Source organism: Trematomus bernacchii, unplaced genomic scaffold (genome assembly GCF_902827165.1).
Source record: "Trematomus bernacchii unplaced genomic scaffold, fTreBer1.1, whole genome shotgun sequence".
NCBI classification, from domain to species: Eukaryota; Metazoa; Chordata; class Actinopteri; order Perciformes; family Nototheniidae; genus Trematomus; species Trematomus bernacchii.
Window position 1 is genome coordinate 8,545,979 of NW_022987641.1, and position 18,226 is coordinate 8,564,204.

The window sequence follows — 18,226 nt, forward strand, 5'->3', positions numbered from 1 at the left end:
AATTTGAGGTAAACTAGCAGGACTATATCTCCTTCTAGTTCTTATCAATACTTTAAAAGTTACAGCTTTAGTATTGTGATTATTCCCATATGCATCCTTTACTTTGGATATTTGGGATAAACCAGGCAGATTAAAATAGCTGGAGCTCATGGAAAGGATTCAGCACCACAGCAGAGCGGACAGCTCCACCTCAGGAAGCTCGTCTGAAGATACAAGTTTACAGTTTATTCTATACATGCTCATACATGTGTTGTTCTGATTGTTGCATATTGTACAACAATATAACCAATGTTTTTATGTCATATTTGGAGACTTTTGGAGACAGTCAATGTTTTTGTGTTAGTATGCCAAATGTCAGTGTGTAATTGTAATCACCTGCTCCAAAGAACAGGGGGCAGTATTTCACCTCTACTATTGGCTCTATACTATCTATATTAATATGTTGCCTTTGTTTATTTTAGTTTGAGTAGTTTGCCATATGTACTGCATTTGAATAATGTCTTCATATTGTGTGTTGTAAAATAGCTATCTATCTCTCTCCTAGTGATGATGTATCTGGTCTGAGAACGCTACAGTGACTCTCCTATCAACACTTTCTCACTCCCAACTCGTACTATAGTGACGTTATGTCAGGATCCCTTGGCGTCACTATCAAACGCAGCGGGGGGCCCTTTAGCGTCGATTTTCAACTATCGGGGAGTCCCATTGACTTGCATGGAGCTCCCTGAACGTTGGTAATAGACGAGTTGGGATCGCGGAGAAATGCTCTCCGCAGACCCATTCTCACAGCGTTTATCAACCTTTTTCTAACGCAATATCAAGCCACACTTATTGTGTTTACTTGTTTATTTTAATTGTATAATGTCGGACTTTTGTTGCCGTCAGTTAGGGGGAGAGTAGGGGCTCAAAATACTGAAACTGTTTCATCGTTTTTTCCTTCTAATTTTGTATTATTTTCTTAAACACACACTGTTATTTACTCAACAATAAAACACAATTATCCTTGTGTTTATTTATTTGTTTGATTAATAAACACAAGTTGGAGTCCGTCAGGAACGAGGGTCGGAGCAGCTCATAGTAGTTGCTTAAGAGAATTTTACACCCGGAAGTAAGTATTCTCTTTGCTTTGCTTGACAAACCCTGTGATTAGTCCTCAAGCTCTGTGATTGGATGTTGGAGTGGCAGTGTGCCAAGGTTACGCCGAAGGTCAAACAGCTCTTTGAAATGGAATGAAACGGCAGACTATCCAAAACTGGATTCGAACGAGTCCACCCCCCCCCCCCACCCCATGCCCCACCCCCACCCCCCAGAACTACACATGCTGGCTATTGTGTTTCGCAACATGTTCTATGGCACGTCTCTACTGGGAATTGTAGTTTTAAAAGACGTTTTCGTATTTCCCATAATTAGAAGTTGCCAGTATTAAACTGTTTACACTAGTGTTATCGAATTTAAAACATATAATTAATAAATGGGTGAAAATTGCTTGTGTCCATAATGGGCAGCATTAATATACCCACATGACAGCTAAGGTCAGAAGAGCTTTATTTAACAGCTGGTCTTATGTCTGTGACCCCTCCTGTTGTTAATTGATAAGCCTGAAACATGCACTCAAGGTTCAGAGGCACATTTTGCAAATATGGCAGTAGCCATCGATCATCTTAAGATAAGATATACTTTATTGATCCCAAGTTGGAACATTTTTCGTTACAGCAGCATGTGTAACAGTTGTAAATATGCAGTGGTGTTTATTTGTAAATCATTTAGTATATATTGTATATTTAATAATTCTGTGTTCTTCATTTATTGAATGTTCAATACCTGACAGGGTCAGAGATGAAAAAGGTCGGAGATGAAAAACTTGTCGCAGGTTCCTCAACAGTGCATTACAAGACATCTATCAATATGTGTATACCTCCACCATTAAACTGTCATATTCTGCACATTTCTTATTCTATCTACATACATCTTATAAGAGTATAATTAATATGTATAATATCAGTTAAAAAAAGTGCTTCAACATAGTTAACATTGCAGGAAAGTTGATTGTCAAGTCCCAAAACAAACTATGCAATATATTAAACATTGAGTACTTTGTCAGGCTTAATATTTATCTGTAGATACCACCAAAGCTTTTTTCTTATTTAAAAGAAGACCTTAACCTAAAGTATTCTTTAATGTTTAAATAAAGGTTAATTCGTTTTTCTGTTTTGCACATCCTCCTATTAATATCTTTGTACATCCGGCACTAAACTGTTTTATTGTAGAGATCACTTACAGTATCTTCTTGATATTTTATATTCTATATTTCTATCATTGACCTTCTACTTTCCCCCTATTTTGTATGTACTCTTAATATTTAAATGTGTTCATCAAATATAACATATTCAACAAAAAAATTAAATAACGTGCTTTAACCACTAGGCGGTGCGGGTTAAAAAACGGTCAAGTTTGCAGTGTTAACACAATAAAATATACTGCTTTTTCCAGTTTAGTTTATGATGGGTGTATTTTGTTATCCACACATATATTGTTTTGATATTTGTAACACCAAACCGACAGAAAAAATGGTCTTAACATGACCCAGTGGCAGTGGCGGCTGGTGGAAAATATTTTAGGTGGGGCTGTGGAAATGGTGATCAAACAATACTAGGGGGCATTTTTTTTAGAAAAGACCCCCTAAATTATGACTTCTGGTGATGTTAGAGGGGGGGGGGGGGGGGGGGGGGGGGACAATTTGAGGCTTAAAAATATGAGAAGACTGATCAATACTTCCATAACTTCAGTGTGGTTAGCTATGAATCTTCCAAAACTTCGGAACACCTTGTCCTGGACATAGTTACAGCATACACTGTGCTAACAAGCTGAGATTCCACAGATTCTAGAAATATAAGTATCATCACTGAGCGATCAGAACTCGCAAAACACGGAGATATGCTCACCTTTTGCAGAATAGCAATTCTGATCAAAAACGAGAAAAACGCAGCTGAAGGTTAATCCAATGTGTCTGTCACTTTGAAAAAATGATGATCCATAATTCCATTTTTATGTCAAAAACGGAGTTTTCATTAGCTGCTAATGGTAGCTTCCAGAGTGTATGACAGCTTCCTGTTTTGTCTCCTTGGATACGAGTCCAAACAACTCACAGACTGCACCGAGCGCTCACATAGGAGCTGAAGTTACCTACTGTAACTCCAGCTTCTATGAGTATTGGCGTAGCCCTCTAAGGCTATCGCTATTGGGTAATCCCCCTGTGCACCCGCGCAGCACTGAAACACTTGTAGTCCACGCCCGCCTGCAAGGTGGGCCCCACCCTCGGGCTCCCTTCCGGTATAAATAGGAAGGAAGCCCGACAATCTGCTCCCACACAAAACCACTTTTCTTCAGCTATTTGTGGAGCCAGTGGGGCCCAGAACTTAGAGGGCTACGCCAATACTCATAGAAGCTGGAGTAATGGCGCGTTTCCACTACACGGCCTCGCTCGGCCCCGCTCGGTATGGCTGGGCCTCGTTAGGACTGGCTCACTTTATGGCGCATTTCCATTACAGTTTAGGAACTGGGGCAGTATCTATAGTAACGCAGTGTAGGCGGAGCCGTGACGTGATCTTCAGAGGACCCCAGAAAAACAACACAGCCGTTAGCTGTTAGTACTCAGAGCTCACAGCTCCTCATATATGTTCAGAAACTAGACAAAAGTTAAACAAGTACAAACCACAGACTGCCTGTGTCATGGTGAATACAGTCGCTGCTTTATTTATGTCTGTATAGGCCGTTGTTGTGAGTGTGGACGGTCGGAGCATATACTGCGTTAGCTTAGCCAATCTCCATTTAGAAAACAAGCATTTTAAAAGGTTTTTCCACTGCCGTCTGTCTGCAGACTTGACAAAGCATTAATTCATGGTTTTTACTAACCAGTATCAGTATGTTGTTACTTCGGCATCATTTTGAAACGTGTATTACAATTAAATCACGGTCAAATATGTCCATCTTGTTGTAGTTGTAGCCCCCTTGCCAGCGACGCTCTCTCTAGTTTAGCATACTCAGCCCGACTCAGCCTCGTTGTCTCTGGCCCTGGCCCCACGATTTTATGAGGCCAGAAAAACTGTGAATTAGGACCCGCCGGCCGGTACTAGGCCAAGTGGAAACGCAACCAAAGACGGGCCGCTGACGTCACAGCCCTCTTAAACCGGGCTGCGCGCTGTAGTGGAAACGCGTCATTACAGTAGGTAACTTCAGTTCTATTTCGTATATGGCTTCGCCCTCTAAGGCTATCGATATTGGGTTAAGGGCGAAGCAAGATGTAGTCTGCGCCCCACTGGGTCCCCCCGGTACAAGAAGCACAGACACACCTGCTCAGATAACAACCCATGCCTATTGCGCCATGCGAATGGCGCATCACAGTCCCTGGAATATAGCATAACATGAATATTTACCATGAGGGGACGAAGGCTGGGAATAATACATACCTGCCGCTGTGAGAAAGTAGAGACGAAGGTCACACTTTGTCCAGTGACAGAAAGGAGGGGGAATAGCAGCTCTCTGCGTGCAGACAGGCAGGAGAGCGCACAGCTGGGTCCCCAACATCACTCACTCTGACTAGACATTCTGTACGAAATGTGTCAGGGGAAAAAGGGGGACGTCCCTCTCATAAAAGGGAAATACAGGCCACTCTCCGTGTGCCGAGAGGCAGGAGAGAGGCGCACAGCTGGATCCCTGACGTCACTCACTCTGACAGGACACTCAGCACAGGGTGTGTCAGAGAGGAATGGGAGACATCCCTCAAATAAAATTGAATAAATGAACAGGGGGGAAGACCAAGATGCAGCAGTGCAAATGTCTTCCACTGACATTCCTCCGTGCAAAGCCGTGGAGGAGGAAACATTCCTCTGGTGGAGTGCGCATTGATGTTCTCCGGGGGATCCACCCCAGCGGAGAAATATGTGACACAGCTTCACACAGCCAGTGTGACAGCCGTTGTGCAGATAGAGACTGCCCTATCGAGCGCTCTCTATAAGGCACAAACAGGCGCTGAGAACGGCGCAAGGCAGCCGTGCGCACCACATAGCAGGACAGCTGAGATGAGACGTGGCTTCTTCCTCCGACCTGTGAGGAGGGGGAAAGAAGCCAGCCAGGGTGATCACTCTTGACCTAAAACAGTTTGTGATGACCTTAGCCTTAGGCATGAAGCCGGGTTAGCATAAACGGCTGTCCTCCCTGGCGATTGAGGTAGGCTGCCGTGGCCTGTTGGCTGGGCGAATCAACACATGTTTGATTGTACAGCAACGGGGCGAAGTGCTGGAATACTTCCCAACCCGGAGAACAGCTCCAGCACATTTACCTCTGGGGGTCGGTGCGTGGGCGAATGAACCACCTCTGGAGACCCCTCCTGTGGGGGAGACCCCGGGGAATCCCCACGTGATCAGCTGACGTCATGCTGAGCAGCTGTATCACGGAGAGGGCTGTCACCACGCTGTGGGATGTGACACGCTGGATAGGGAGCTGTCAGTTCCTCCACTCGCTGCAGCGAGAGCCGCACTCTGCTGGCTGAGTTTTATTCCACTCGCAGATAAATGAATGTCTGGGGGGGAAGAGGACAGCTCGAGCGAGCTATGCAGTTTATAAACCAATAGGTTAAAACAGCAGGCTTCTGCAGCGAATGACCCACCTCTGGAGTCTCCTCCTGTGGGGGAGACCCATGGGGATCACCGCGTGACCAGCTGACGCCAATGCCGAGCAGCTGCATCACGGAGAGGGCTGTGCGGGTTTTAGACACGCCGGAGGAGATCTCGCTGCAGTTCCTCCACTCGCTGCCGCAAGAGCCGCGCTCTGCTGGCTGAGTTTAATTCCACTCCCAGATAAATGAATGTCTGAGAGGGGAGAGGGCAGCTCTTCTCCAAATTCATTATGAAACCCAGGCTTTGACAGATGCGATACGAGATGTAACGTCTGTAAAGCGACTTCCTCATGCTGGATCGGGCCAGCAAATAGCAGGTCGTCCAGAGAAAAACCTCACTTTCATCCCTCCTCTGTGTAGTGGCTCCAGCCTTCTCTACACAAAATGCGAGGAGCCAGGGAACATCCAAACAGCAGACGATTGTCTGGTCTGATATTCCCTGAAAAGAGAAACGCAGGAATTTCCTGTGTTTCGGGATGATGGGTATGGAAGTATGCATCCTCCTTCAGGTGGAAGTGAACCAGTCGTCCTGGTGAACACATTCCAGCACCTGTTTGATCGTCAGCATGGGAATACTGACAGATCAAGGATGGGTCTCACTCCCCCGTTGGAGAGGCTTCTCTGTGATATGCTGTAATGGTCGTCATGACCGTGCTCTGTAGGAGGCATATCTGGGACAGAGGAATGCCGCGAGCTATGCAGTTTATAAACCAATAGGTTAAAACAGCAGGCTTCTGCAGCGAATGACCCACCTCTGGAGTCTCCTCCTGTGGGGGAGACCCATGGGGATCGGGCGCACATGCTCGAGATGTGTTGTGGTCGTCATGGCGACGAGCCACGTCAGAGCCCTCGCCGCCGCAGCCCGTGAGGCAACCCAAGGTGGGCCTGGAGCAAAAGGGCTGTGAGGGAGCCTCCACACGCTGCGTTTCACTCTGGCTCTCATCATGAGGCGTGTACACGCTCAGGGGATGAGTGGAGGTGTGTGCCGTGACGTCCACATGAGGCGTCATAACTGCGCTCATGGGCTTATTATGTGTGGAGGAGACGTATCTCGGACAGAGGAATGCCGCGAGCTCTGCGGTTCATTAACCAATAGGTTCAAACCAGCAGGCTTCTGCAGCGAGCCCTGCTGTCTACTAATCAACAGATTGGTGGCAGCTGGCTTAATTAGCAAACTCTGCAGTTTATTAACCGATAGATTAAAAACTGCAGGCTCTTACACAGAGTGGGGGGTGAGAAACACTTGATACTGATGACTCAGACAAAAAGTTGGAAAATTAACTCTCCTTTTATTTTCCACACAACCCCAACACGTCAAAAACGTCTCTGCTTCCTCGGAGGCTCTGGTGGAGCAGACCAAGAGCGGGAGTGCCTCACTCCCCGTTGACCCACCGCTGGAAGACCCCTTTGTCTCTGGGGTGGCGGGGGAGCGGAGACGTGGGACAGAGCCCCTGCAGCCGCTGAAGGACCCTGACACCGCGGCTGTGGGCGTCTCTCCGCCTGCCGCTGTGGCCGGGTCGGACGCTGCGGCTGCTGCTGGCGTTGATGCCGCTGTGGCCGCCCAGCAGGCTGGAGCCAGCTGACGTGCTGGCAGATGTCGTCCGCCTGTTCTGCAGCAGACTTCATGGACTCCACCATGGCGTGGAACTGGGGTCCGAACAGCCCGTCCGGGCTGATTGGAGCGTCCAGAAGCACCTTCCTGGCCGTCTCCGTAAGTGACGCCTGCTGCAGCCAGAGGTGGCGCTGAATCTGCGTCACCCACGCGGCGATCCTCGCCTGGGAGACAGCGACGGACGCGCACAGTGTGAGCGCCGTGCTGGCCGCCTTGCCGATCTCCTCCGCTTCATCAGCGGCCAAGGTGGTGGACCGCTCCACCAGCGTCACCACCGAGTTTGAGAGCAGCGCGATGTTGTTCGCCGCCGCCGACGCCTGAAAGGCACACTGGTGCACCCGGTCGGCCTGGCGGGCGACATACTGGTCCCTGGGGGAGGCCAACGTAGGGCGCCGTCCGGCGATCACGTTGGCCTGTCTCACCCCAAAAAACGCCATCAGGCTCGGCTCCAAAGAAGGGGTGGCTGGGAAACCAGCATCTGTGAACCCCTCCACCTTGGTGAGGGGAACAAATGTGGCCACCGGAGCCTTCAGGGTCCTCGGATTCGCCGCCGCCCCCTCCTGGTACCTCCTGATGGCGGGGAAGCGTGGCCAGACCGGGTCACTCCTGACCGTCTGCACCCGCGAAAAGACTCCGGCCATATCGTCCGGAGCACACCTCTCCTGAGCTGGGGGAACGGGGAGACCTCTGCAGGCGGCCGCCTTGCATATGATCTCCGGTAGTTCCCCCAGGATGCCACCTATCACCGGCAGCGCCGTGGTGACGGAGAAGGGGAGCGCGTGCTCGTCCGCCAAGCCGGCACCCTGCTCCGACTCTGTCTCCCCCGTCCGGGGGAGAGGAGGGAGGGGAGAACCGTACGGTGAACCGTGGAGGGAGGCGGGGTAGTCGTCCGACACCTGCCCGGCACTCGGCTCCAGGGACATGAGGCCGCCGTCCACGGGCTCGAAAGCCTGGACGGGCCAATCGTCCTCGTCGGCCGCAGCAGCGAGAGCGTCCGCTCTTCGCTTCCTGTCGTCCGAGGGGAGACGGGCACAGTGTGTGCATGCGACCTGCTGGCTGAGAGCCGCGTATGCGTGCTCTGGCCCCAGGCAGGATTCGCACATCGTGTGCTGGTCGTAACTCATAATGTATCCAGAGCCACATGAGGGACAATCTCTCACACAATTGCTGCTCATGATTGCTCTGTTAATGAAAGTGTCTCTTGTGCTTCAGTAACGGGGTGCTGAAGAAAAAGAGGGAGCAGATTGTCGGGCCTCCTTCCTATTTATACCGGAAGGGAGCCCGAGGGTGGGGCCCACCTTGCAGGCGGGCGTGGACTACAAGTGTTTCAGTGCTGCGCGGGTGCGCATTGGGTACCCAATAGCGATAGCCTTAGAGGGCGAAGCCATATACGAAATAGAACCCTGTGACCATCAGATTTGACGACGCTGATTGGCTGAAATTATGTTTCGGCGGCATAGTTTAAAGATAGCAACAGTTGGCTTCTGCTGCACTTGCTGCACTCTCGTCTGGGCGCTGTGCATAGCGCCCAGACGAGAGGGAGTAATGATACACGGGCAAGGCCAGGCAGGAAACATGTGACTTATCAACTTTAGACATCGTAACACAATTTTAAACGAGATTTTATTGTAGATTATACATTTTACTGATACCAATTATATAATATTTACCTCGTTTATAAAAATAAAAATAAAAAATATATTTTTTAAATATATATATATATATATATATATTTTTTTTAATGTGGGAAGAGGGGGGGCGGCGCCCCTAGCGCCCCTATGGGCCGGCCGCCACTGCCCAGTGGTCTAGTTGATAACAAATATATTATCAAACATAATATTAAAATGAACTCTTATTTTGAAAATACAGCTTCCTGTGTTCGAATGAGCTGCTCCAACTGTCGGTCCTGACCATAGACTGTATATATAAAGGTCCTGACGGACTCCAAAAGTCCGACATTATACAATCAAACAAATAAATAAACACAAGGATAATTGTGTCTTATTGTTGAGTAAATAACATTGTGTGGTTTAGAAAAGAATACAGCTCCTATCGCCTCCAGAGGAGAAAGAGGTATTACAGGGCGGGCTGGGGCTAGTCGGTTAGCATGCAACACGTGACGGCCCCTACACACGGCGGCGTGCGTTGACGCTTCAACGCTTCTGCCCATTCACTTTGAATGGGGTGACGTCACGATTCGCCGAACTGCATTCTGGGAGCAAAGCGTAGCTTTTCTCGCGGTGCTCGCTGCAAAAGTAGAGCAATGTTCTACTTTTGACAATAGTATGAAGCTGCAGCGTCGGAGGCTGCACTCGCAGGACCGCACTCTCAGGACCGCACTCACAGGACCCTAGTTGTTTTGCAACATCGCCACCTAGCGGATTGGATGACCGCAAAAGTACAACCAGCGAGTATTGAGTCTCATACACTGCGAGTCTCTTTAGACATTGTAATGCTTGTTATTAACCATCTAAAAATGCATGAAAATATGTTTTTCTTACTGAAATTAAATTATTATTATTAACAACAAGTTGTTGTTAATATGTTTTTGTTTTTTAATAACAAATGTATTTTGTATGTCAGATGTAAAAAGATAGTCTTTTATATTTGTCTTATCAAATTTGACATACAACATAAATATATATATATATATATATTGTAGTAATAATGATATAATCTATTTATAATTGTAAATGTATATTGTATGTAGACATACATTTAGATGTATATTTTGTTAAAACAAAACAAAACTGTTAATTTAGTTTTTGGGAGAAGGGGTGGGGTTAAATAAGTGTAAACTCCTTTGAATCAATTTGATACTGCTTATGTTTCTACAGTATCATAATTCTCTTGTTTCATTTTATTATTATTATATATATATTTTTTATTGTATTACACGTTCGAAATAAATCAAATCAAATGTGTCTTTGAAGAGGTGCTAGATTACTCAAAAACAACTGTTAGTGTGTTTATGCACCAGGCTGCAAAAGATAAACATGCAATTTGACGAGAGGCATTTCAGTGCAGAATACATTTGTATTTATTGGGCACAATTTCCACACTGTGGATTCTTCACTGGGGTGAGGCGGGGTCTGCTGTTCCCTCAACCACCAGAAAACAGCTCCAGCTGCAGTACCCCGGGAAGCGTCAGCATTGATTGGCAGTAGAAGCAGTGGAAATGAAATCCTGGTCTGCAATTTAATGCACATCTGTGAATGGTATACCCTTAAACATAAGAACATAGAATTGTAGTATTATTATATTATTATTTTGTGATCATATTATTTTAAAGTGTAAATTATGAATACCAAACATCTGAATCAAGTAACTGGTCACCACAAACAAATCATAGAAGGACTTGTTTTGATTTATTGCTCAAATGGAACTGATCATAACATTCAGGCTGCTTTTAATGCAGACACATTGCAACTTCATTTGCATTTCACAAGAGAATGTTTGCAAACTTTACCTTCATGGAGAACTGCACGGTTGAAGTGGCTCTCTAAATGGGTTTGGACCTTGCTCAGTTTGGCTGGGTGGAACACATTTGAGGCACAGAACGGGCAGTGAAAGACTTCGCAACATGTAGTGCATCGTTGTAAGTCGGGCAAGGATCTCCCCTCTTGGATTGAAATATGCATCTTGAAAAAGAGAGAGCCTAATTGGTCGAACTGAACATTTTGAAATACTTTCACAGACAGACATAAATTAGGCCTAATTGTTAGATTCTGACACGACAGATTCTAACCTACAGAATAGGCCGACATAATAACTGACTAAAACACCTCATGCAATATTACAAAACATGTCAAAATGATGAGACTGTCTGATAAACAGTAAACAGGCAGTCAGCACAGTTACGATTATTTACAATGAATTCAAATAGTAATACAATGACTATTAAAGAAGCATTTACACTGAAGACAGAACTTATATTAGGCTACTGCTGATTTAATGTAGCGGACAGACAGATCATATTGACATGCTTTTGTCATCCTTTGAAGTTTAATTAATTAGCTGACTATAATTAATGATCAGGGTTGGGAAGTTTACTTTTTTTAAATGTAGTAGGTTACAGATGACTAATTACCCTGTTAAAAATGTAATACGTAATGTAACTGACTATGTAACTATTTGTATTGATAATCTAATGTTAATTATGGTTCTTTTATGTTTTTTGTGAGTCACTTTGGATAAAAGCCTCTGCTAAATAACATAACCATAACATACGGTTTCATTGACATTTAGCACGTGTTGCTTGTATTGCTGTCCAATTGAATACACCAGAATAGTTGTTAACTTTAAACAAACAACATGATTCACATTACTCACACTCTTACTGTAATTAGTGATTAAATCAACAATTAATGTAGGACACCTAGTTGGGCTTGCCAAAATCACGCTACAGTTTCATTAAACAAATAATCAAATATGCTAACGAAGCTAATGCTTTTGCTAACAATGCTTTTGCCGAAAGCTATAGCTAACAAATAATTGTTTTTAGTGCCTTTAATACTGTTAGAAGCTATCATAAGCTAACAGATGTTTGTTTGTATTGCCTTAAGACTATCATAGTTAATGTTAGCTAATCATACTTCATTTCAAGACACCGGAATTGTTATTAATGTTAAACAAATAAAACTTTAAAAGCACTTCACACTACTCACACTCTCTGCGTTGTCGTTCATATTCATGTCTCCTGCTCACTAGGTGGCGATGTTGCAAAACAACTAGGGTCCTGAGAGTGCGGTCCCATGAGTGTGGTCCTGAGACTGCAGCCTCCGACGCTGCAGCTTCATAGAGTGGCGAAGTCACGCCCACTTACTTCCGGGTAATGGGACCTTATTTCGGAAAAATTATGCATTGAAGTCAATGGGGAGAGAAAACTTATCTTTCGATCCCGTTTGAATTGTGCCATGAATTACACATATGATGTTTGTCAATCTTAAAAAATAATTTCCATGTCAAAAAAGTCACAGTTTGTCGTAAAACTGTTGAAATATAAGACTATGAAAAATACGTAACTAGAAAGACTACAAATCCCAGAGTCGCGTAAGTGATGTCACAATTGTTTTCCTCCACCATTCAGATACCTAAGATCAGCGCAATATAGATATAATCTATCTATATGGCGCTGGCTAAGATAAGATAACTTTAACAAGATGCCTGTGTGCTTAGTACCAGGTTGTTATTATACCAGCAATGGGTCTTGCTCGTTCTTTCGCTTCCCGTCTGATGAAAGGACCAGGAGTGGCTTGATCAAGTTAGCTACCTAGCTAGTAGCTAGCACGTTAGTTAGCATTACAGCCTTGTCATTTTTATTAGCCTTAACATGAAGTAACATTAAGTAACCCAAAATGTTAAACAGTAAGAGTAGTAGTCATATTTCGTGAACCCTTTGAATAGTACTGTCACGGTGTGATCATTCTATAATACACCATTTAAGCCCGGGGGAGAAATGCTAACGCTAACGTTAGCATCGGCGATCTTCTCTACTTCATGCTATCTGCACAAATGGTTGACATTAAACATTAAAACGACCAGGCAGTTCAGAGAGAATCAAAGGAAGGCAGGCAGGCAGCTTTGCATGACATTCTTCAGGACGTGTTTCATTGTGGTGATAGTGAGGATAGTCAATCGTTTTGTTGACAAGACAGTAGTGACGGCCATCTTGGTGACGTGTGTTGTTGACCAGAGATGTAGTTCATTGAGCGTTTCACACAAACAAATGTGTTACTTCACAGTTTTACGACACTTTTTTTTTTTTTTGACTTGCAAAATTATCTTTTAAATTGACAAACATCATATGTGTAATTCGTGGCACAATTCAAACGGGATCGAAAGATAATCTTTCTCTCTCCATTGACTTCAATACATAATTTTTCCGAAATAAGGTCCCATGGAGGTCCACCGGAAGGGGAGGGACTTCGCCACTCTATAGAGTGGCGAAGTCACGCCCATCTACTTCCGGTCCATGGGACCTTATTTCGGAAAAATAATGTATTGAAGTCAATGGAGAGAGAAAACTTATCTTTCGATCCCGTTTGAATTGTGCCATGAATTACACATATGATGTTTGTCAATCTTAAAAAATCATTTCCATGTCAAAAAAGTCACAGTTTGTCGTAAAACTGTTGAAATATAAGACTATGAAAAATACGTAACTAGAAAGACTACAAATCCCAGAGTCGCGTAAGTGATGTCACAATTGTTTTGATCAGCGCCATATAGATATAATCTATCTATATGGCGCTGGCTAAGATAAGATAACTTTAACAAGATGCCTGTGTGCTTAGTACCAGGTTGTTATTATACCAGCAATGGGTCTTGCTCGTTATTTTGCTTCGAAGTCCCTCCCCTTCCGGTGGACCTCCATGGGACCTTATTTCGGAAAAATTATGTATTGAAGTCAATGGAGAGAGAAAGATTATCTTTCGATCCCGTTTGAATTGTGCCACGAATTACACATATGATGTTTGTCAATTTAAAAGATAATTTTGCAAGTCAAAAAAAAAAAAAGTGTCGTAAAATTGTGAAGTAACACATTTGTTTGTGTGAAACGCTCAATGAACTACATCTCTGGTCAACCACACACGTCACCAAGATGGCCGTCACTACTGTCTTGTCAACAAAACGATTGACTATCCTCACTATCACCACAATGAAACACGTCCTGAAGAATGTCATGCAAAGCTGCCTGCCTGCCTTCCTTTGATTCTCTCTGAACTGCCTGGTCGTTTTAATGTTTAATGTCAACCATTTGTGCAGATAGCATGAAGTAGAGAAGATCGCTAGTGTTAGCGTTAGCATTTCTCCCCCGGGCTTAAATTGTGTATTATAGAATGATCACACCGGTGACAGTACTCTTCAAAGGGTTCACGAAATATGACTACTACTCTTACTGTTTAACATTGTGGGTTACTTAATGTTACTTCATGTTAAGGCTAATAAAAATGACAAGGCTGTAATGCTAACTAACGTGCTAGCTACTAGCTAGCTTGATCCAGAGTACTCCTGGTCCTTTCATCAGACGGGAAGCGAAAGAACGAGCAAGACCCATTGCTGGTATAATAACAACCTGGTACTAAGCACACAGGCATATTGTTAAAGTTATCTTATCTTAGCCAGGGCCATATAGATAGATTATATCTATATGGCGCTGATCTTAGATCTTAGTGGAGGAAAACAATTGTGACATCACTTACGCGACTCTGGGATTTGTAGTCTTTCTAGTTACGTATTTTTCATAGTCTTATATTTCAACAGTTTTACGACAAACTGTGACTTTTTTGACATGGAAATGATTTTTTTAAGATTGACAAACATCATATGTGTAATTCATGGCACAATTCAAACGGGATCGAAAGATACGTTTTCTCTCCCCATTGACTTCAATGCATAATTTTTCCGAAATAAGGTCCCATTACCCGGAAGTAAGTGGGCGTGACTTCGCCACTCTATACTACTCACTTTTGAAGCTGAGGCAGAGGCGTCAGCCAATCAAATCCCGCGTATGCAAATCTGCCAGTACAAGCGCTAGCCAATCAAACCGCGTGTATGCTGGGAGAGCCAGACCGCAGTTCATTTCCTCATATGTCAAAAAATGGAGGAGAAAATAATCGTAGCGGTAGGGAATCACCCGGTGCTTTCAGTCCCTGGGTCCTTCTCAGGTCGATTAAATGGAATCCTTGCGTCCCTCACTTGCGTCGTTTCCCTGCGTTTAGTCCCTCCCACCAGGGAAGCATGGAGAGACGCAAGGAAACCACGAGAAGCAGGGAAATGAGTTTTAAGAGCAATGGGACGTCCTTTCCTCCGGAGCGTCACATGAAGCGACGTCCGTTTGTGATGACGCTGCACAGCTGATCGTCTGACAGCAGCCAGCTCTGTCCCCGTTATTTTCACAAACACCCCCGCCTCTGTTAGTACACATTTACTGACACAAACATTTGTATCATCTGTTGTAGACCCAAATAAATCAAATCAAATAAGAACTCATTCTCAAAAAAGATAAACGCCATTCTTAAAATGTATAAACGAACAATAGTTGGATTAATATTGATTAGAGTGCACAATAGAAATAAAATAATTGAGAGAAGAAAAAGAGATATGTTATCTATCAAAACCCAGTTAGATTAACATTCATTGGATTGCACACTTTGTCTGTTTGTCTGGATATGTAGCAAATTAACATGTTAAATAGCACTTAATGACTGACTGAATGGAAATGACAATAAATGAACATGTAAAACGGAAAAAGCGATCATGAAAATGTTTCCAATAAATGAATAAAATTATTTTTGACCACTTTGTTGTTCAGATATATCACATATTTGTAACTGAATGATGCATGAATTGAAACAAAACACAGTATGAACTGAGGAGTGAGTCCCGTGAGTTTCATGTGTTTTCTTCACTCCGCTGGGAAACTCTGCTCTCAAGCATCAGATCAGTGCATGCGCTGCATCGTCCAATCAGTGAGCGATACACAGTAAGGGGGCGGGGCGAGTGTCTGAGGATTTCATCGAAGGATGGTCTGGTGGTTCCTCGATTATAGCTCCTCCATTATCGCTCCTCGCTCCTCGCTCCTCGCTCCTCGCTCCTCGCTCCTCGCTCCTCCGGCAAAAATAAGGCCATTGGGACGCTACTCAAGATGGCGCAGACAAATCAACTTCCGGTGAGACCGAGACCGAGGAGCGAGGAAATGAAAAATAAGAGAAGTGAAACGCAGCCCCTGTTCACCTACCGGGATACAAACCGGAGGAGTCAGGCATGGAGGGAGGTGGCAGAGACAGTGGGTGAAACTGGTAGGTTTTCGCCTGTTTGGGGAGTTTATATCCAGTGTACTTCGTTTGAATGGACAGCAGGCATAGACAGTATATTTAGCCACCATGCAATATTGCATAAAATAGCACCATAGACATGAATTAAAAATCGCTTTTTAGACATTAATGTCTATGGTGAGATTCATACACGGGAGCCTTTTTAAAGCCTTTTTACCCCGCTGCAAACAGAAACCCCCCCCTTCCCATCACAAACTTTACACAGACCCCCCTTCCAATTATCAACTCCTGTCTTGTTTCCGCAAACTCTTGTGTCCTGCAGCAGCTAAAAGTTTTTGCAAGCCCCCGTTCGTTTAGTACCTAAAATAATAGACATCGCTTTTTCCAGCTGACAAACCCGACTTTCTGGTCACTTCTTCAAATGTCCAGCCCTTGGGGAGAGACACGGGAGATTCATGTGATTGGTTGTTGGTCGCGTTGCTCGCGTAAACTCTCCAAGCTCAAGACACGCCCACCGCCAAGCGGCAACGCACGCCGCCGTGTGTAGGCTGAGAAGTATTAAAAAGCCCCAAAGACGTAAGCTTACGAGAATTTAGTGAGCAGCCATATGCTAGGACCTCACAATGTCATGTAAACCAGTCCACACACACACACTTTATAATACGTTTAAAACTAGTTCTGATACAAGCATGCAGATTAAAGTGCTTAACACAACCAATAAATACAATGTTGCAAGACCCTTACATTACAAAAGTTACATGACATGGTCAAATGTAAAAATAAAGGTAAACATGTGCATGGGATAAAGTTACAAAATCAATGAAAGCTTAAAAACTAAGGCTATAACCATAGACTGGCTATAACACACTCACACACACTGGGAACACTGTGTGAAATGTGGAGCCACAACAAAGTTGTATACAGTTTATTTGTTAAAGACTAAAAGAGGTTTAGTGAGCATTAGCTAAAAGTGATTGAGTTATATAAATTCAAAGGTCCAATAAAGAGGACACACATACTGTGCACACACACCCACTAACACACACACACTAAGTTATATCCAGTTAAATGTGCTCAAATGATTTGTGTGCGTTTCTCCCTTAAGTTGTCATGATAATTGTAATAAATCTCTTATTTTGACACATTACAGTGGATTTAGTGGTTAATCCATGAAAATGTCCCTGTTTCTTTCACCAGGCAGCAAAGGTTTTCTATGTTTGCTGGCGGGAAGTTAACAATTAATCCTCATTACACAATGGAGGCAAAGCTTTTGGTAAGTTTAAATGTTGCACACAGCATTTTGTCATGTGACACCTACAGTAGTGCATGGTTTTGATAATGTAGCACACCATGCTCAATGTATTTAGTAACTTCTTCCTCTAAAGGAAGTTGTGTCTCATTGCTGCTTCTTGCTCTGAATGTGCTGGTGTTGACTACATAGAGAAAATGTATTTACAGTGAATAAATGTAATCAAGCTGCTGTTCTCTTAAAACAGCTATATGAACAGTATGAATTCAACTATGAAATGAAGGTTACAATGATATTATGAGAAGCTCTCCTCCATACTCATGCACCACCGAGTGAATCCTGCAGAGGGCACTGTGTGACTGTTCTGCTCTGTTTGTTTCATTGGGATAGGATTATGTGATTTAAAATTATCTATGTATTCATTTAACCAAAAAGGATTGATATGATTGGTCACACAGTCACAATGAAACACTTTGTAGCACGTGTGATCGAAATCATCTGCTGTGCTTTCTTGTGCCTCTTTGTAATAATGTATATCTCATAATAAATCCTGCATTTGTTATATGTAGCTCTAGTATACTACTAAGAATATTCTATATGTTCCAATTCACAGTTTCCCCGTTTTTCTGTAAAAACTTAAGAATACACACACACGCACGCACCATTGTGCAAACTTTTCTCGCAACTGATTGGTTGATATACTCATACAGAGAGGGTGGGCCAAAGCTGATTAATTAGCATACCTATGCAGTCCCTTAAACGAGCCGGCAGCCTCACCTGACGCCTTGCACTCATCAAGCACACGGAGGAGGAGGAGAGGGGCCTGTCAGACACGGTGGAGATTTGGGTCCACTCACCCCCACAGCAACACTCAGATCCGGGCACCGTCCATGGTCTGTGCGTAAAGGCGC

General features: G+C 44.1%; 1 protein-coding gene across 4 annotated transcripts in view; it reads right to left on the minus strand.

Moving 5' to 3' along the window:
* The window catches only part of zgc:162331 (uncharacterized protein LOC793007 homolog), a 39,948-nt gene that overhangs the window by 20,510 nt on the left and 1,212 nt on the right, over positions 1-18,226 (minus strand). For 2 of the 4 annotated variants that reach the window (XM_034133537.1, XM_034133534.1), the window contains exon 1: positions 18,093-18,148. The exons of 1 other annotated variant lie outside the window; for it this stretch is intronic. The gene's annotated coding sequence lies outside the window, so the exon portion shown is untranslated. Of the gene's footprint in view, positions 1-18,092; positions 18,149-18,172; positions 18,208-18,226 lie in introns of those variants that run through there. One more of the 4 variants, XM_034133536.1, reaches the window with a different exon arrangement.